This window comes from Triticum dicoccoides, chromosome 7A (genome assembly GCF_002162155.2).
Source record: "Triticum dicoccoides isolate Atlit2015 ecotype Zavitan chromosome 7A, WEW_v2.0, whole genome shotgun sequence".
NCBI lineage: Eukaryota > Viridiplantae > Streptophyta > Magnoliopsida > Poales > Poaceae > Triticum > Triticum dicoccoides.
In genome coordinates this window covers 23,369,853-23,373,809 of record NC_041392.1, presented here as the reverse complement: position 1 = coordinate 23,373,809, position 3,957 = coordinate 23,369,853, and positions in this window count along the sequence as shown.

The following is a 3,957-nucleotide window of genomic DNA, read 5'->3' as shown; positions in this document are numbered from 1 at the left end:
GCATCGTAAGTAGAAAAAGTCTCACAACACTCGTGGAATAATTCACACATCAGGTAAAACATCAAGAATAATATAACACAAATTGATTTCATAATATGATATGGTCATTTGTTGTAGTGCCAGAGAACCAAAACAAGTCTTGTTTGGGTTGCCCTTTTTTAACCTCGGTTTGTTATGAAAAAGTTAGGTCGAATAATCTCTCCCTTGGAGCAGCGAAACTTTGACCACATGATGCTACCTCCTATAAGAACCCATGAAAAAAAAAATCTGCCATGTGTCTGGTGCGTTTCTTAAGTATTATTCGATCCCTTATAATGCCACTAGCGTCCACATGAAGTATGTAATAAACACATTATTTATTTAGGAATGGGCACGTTATGAAGTTGAGCATTTTGATAAAATAGCACACCTTTCCTGGGACTTTGCTTCAATAGCACATTTTTCTTGTTATTAGATAAAATAGCACACCTTTAATTGGTAGCTGTACAAAATAGCACAAATATATCTTTTTGCTACTTCTCCACGTACGGGCCCATATGACATATTGTTTAGGACGAAATTGCCCATCCATCGTTTCACCTGGCTCCTGGTCGATCGATACGATCAAAATCGCAGGAGGCGGACAGACAAACGAACCAATCCACCGCCGCCTCGCTGTGCCTCCTGCCTGGAGCGCCGTTATCTCACCGTTCCTCTTTCACCATTGCACCACCACCTCGCCGTGCCTCCTGTGCACGTGCTGTCGGTTCTCCCGCCGCTGCCTCATCCAATTTTTTCTCATCTCCCGACGCTCCACATCTTGTTGAGATGATTATAACTGTCGAAATTTTGATCATGTCCATATCAACAGAACTGTACATCAATACATGTTACATCCATCCAATCTGTATTTTGATTACAGCAAGAGGCATCCGCAACTGTACATGAAAACATGTTACATCCACCCAATCTGTATTCTGATTACACCAAGAGGCATCCGCATCCTCAGAAAAATGAAGCGTTCGTATTCTCTTGTGACTGCAGAAGCAGATACATATCAAAGCTTTTAGTGTGTCTATGTGTGGCACTAGTATTTTGAGCCATATGCTATCTTCTTCAGTGAGCACCTACTGTTAGAGATAGCAATTAGAGCAGCGAGCAGTTACAGCAGGTTCCAGCCAGCACGTACAGGCTAGCAGCGACACACATGCTCCAGTCATGCCTCCAACGCGGCCAGCAAGCAACCTGGACAGGACCCGCTAGACTGGCAAGGTGGTGGCCGACGAAGACGCCTCCTCCACAGGAACAGGCAGCGTGTGGGGGAGGAGGCATGGCGTGGTGGTGCCGCGGTGTAGAAGACACGGCGACCTGACCGTGCTTCGTCAAGGAACCATGGCAAGGTAACGGCGGCAGTGCAAGAACTGGCAGCACACGGGGAGGAAGCAGGCGAGTTGGCAGCGCACTGGGGGAGGAGGCGCGGCGAGGTGATGGCGATCCGGGCAGGAGGCACGGTGAGGCGGCTGCGCACTGGTTAGTTCGTTTCAATCAGAACCAGAACCAGGGGCAATTTCGTCCTATAAAATATGTCATATGGGCCCGTACGTGTAGAAGTAGGAAGAAGGTAGATTTGTGCTATTTTGTACAACTACCAATCAAAGGTGTGCTATTTTATCTAAAAAAAGAAAAATGTGCTATTGGAGCAAAGTCTCAGGAAAGGTGTGCTATTTTATCAAATTGCTCCATAATATCGGATCTCAAAACAAGGGCTTGGAGTGTATAATTGTTTAGATTAAGAATCAGCTGACTAAACTGAACATCATTTAAAATTGAAAAACTTTGTCGTATTGGGTACGTACAGTTGAAACATGCACGCGTTTAGCTTTTGACTTGCTGTTTCCGACTTTTGCAAGTTTGTTTTCTCCTCTTTTCTTTTAACCTTGGGCCACCACATACAGCTCCTCATCTGCTACAATTGAGGAACTGCCTCACTTGACTGATGCATCACCTGCTGAACATGGCTAGCTGGAGCTGACTAAAGCATACACCACACCAGTTCCGAACATGTTGCTTGATGGCCCATAGGAAGAAACAAACATCTCTCAAGGCCCATTAACAGTTGCTGTTGGGTCTGTGGCTGCTGACTCTGAATCTGCTATTCAATCTCGTCGTAAAGGAAAGGCTGTTGTTCCTGAATCCTTAATGAATCTTTGCGGAAGTGCCCGAGCGAACAAATATGATGGTTTTAGGGTCCCTCCTGTGTCAGATTGCAAGCCCAAAACATCGAAAGTTAAGCCGAGAAGGATGCCCTCTGCACCTTCTTCGGTCAGAATTTCTGAACTTCGTGATGACACTACAGCTCTTGAGGAAGTGGCTACTGAAGATGGGCCCCCCTCCAATACCCGTCCCAATGATCCAGATGATTGGCACGAACATGTGTGGCATTCCGGCTGAGGAGCTCTCTGAAGATGCTTTGCTCGCTTCCAATATTGCAGAGGCTCCCGCATCTTGCTATTGGTCTTTTGGTTAATTGGAACGTTCTTGGCTGGAATTTCCGTGGCTTCAATTCGGGAGATAAACAATTAGCACTCTTGAATGTGATCACATCCAGTGGATGTGCAGTTATTGCGGATATTTGCTTGCAGGAAACAAAAAATAAATCTTTTGATCTCGCGTTCATTAAATTTGCTATCCCCGCCGCTTTGATCAGTTTGCCTATGTTCCTTCACAAGGGGCTTCAGAGGGAATTGCTACCGCATGGAATAGCTACATCTTTTTGAAGGAAATATGCCCTAGAGGCAATAATAAAGTTATTATTTATTTCCTTATATCATGGTAAATGTTTATTATTCATGCTAGAATTGTATTAACCGGAAACATAATACATGTGTGAATACATAGACAAACAGAGTGTCACTAGTATGCCTCTACTTGACTAGCTCGTTAATCAAAGATGGTTATGTTTCCTAACCATGAACAAAGAGTTGTTATTTGATTAACGGGATGACATCATTAGTTGAATGATCTGATTGACATGACCCATTCCATTAGCTTAGCACCCGATCGTTTAGTATGTTGCTATTGCTTTCTTCATGACTTATACATGTTCCTATGACTATGAGATTATGCAACTCCCGTTTGCCGGAGGAACACTTTGTGTGCTACCAAACGTCACAACGTAACTGGGTGATTATAAAGGAGCTCTACAGGTGTCTCCAAAGGTACATGTTGGGTTGGCGTATTTCGAGATTAGGATTTGTCACTCCGAATGTCGGAGAGGTATCTCTGGGCCCTCTCGGTAATGCACATCACTTAAGCCTTGCAAGCATTGCAACTAATGAGTTAGTTGCGGGATGATGTATTACGGAACGAGTAAAGAGACTTGCCGGTAACGAGATTGAACTAGGTATTGGATACCGACGATCGAATCTCGGGCAAGTAACATACTGATGACAAAGGGACCAACGTATGTTGTTATGCGGTCTGACCGATAAAGATCTTCGTAGAATATGTAGGAGCCAATATGGGCATCCAGGTCCCGCTATTGGTTATTGACCGGAGATATGTCTCAGTCATGTCTACATTGTTCTCGAACCGTAGGGTCCGCACGCTTAACGTTACGATGACAGTTATTATGAGTTTATGCATTTTGATGTACCGAAGTTAGTTCGGAGTCCCGGATGTGATCACGACATGACGAGGAGTCTTGAAATGGTCGAGACATAAAGATTGATATATTGGGTGACTATATTCGGACACCGGAAGGGTTCCGGAAGAGTATCGGATAAAACCGGAACATCGGGGGGTTACCGGAACCCCCCGGGGGGTTAATGGGCCTTATGGGCCTAAAGTGGAGAAGTGGGAGGGGCTGCCAGGGCAGGACGCGCGCCCCCTCTCCCCCTGGTCCGAATTGGACTAGGAGGGAGGGGCGGCGCCCCCCTCTTTCCCTCTCTTCTCCACCAATCCTACTTGGACTAGGAA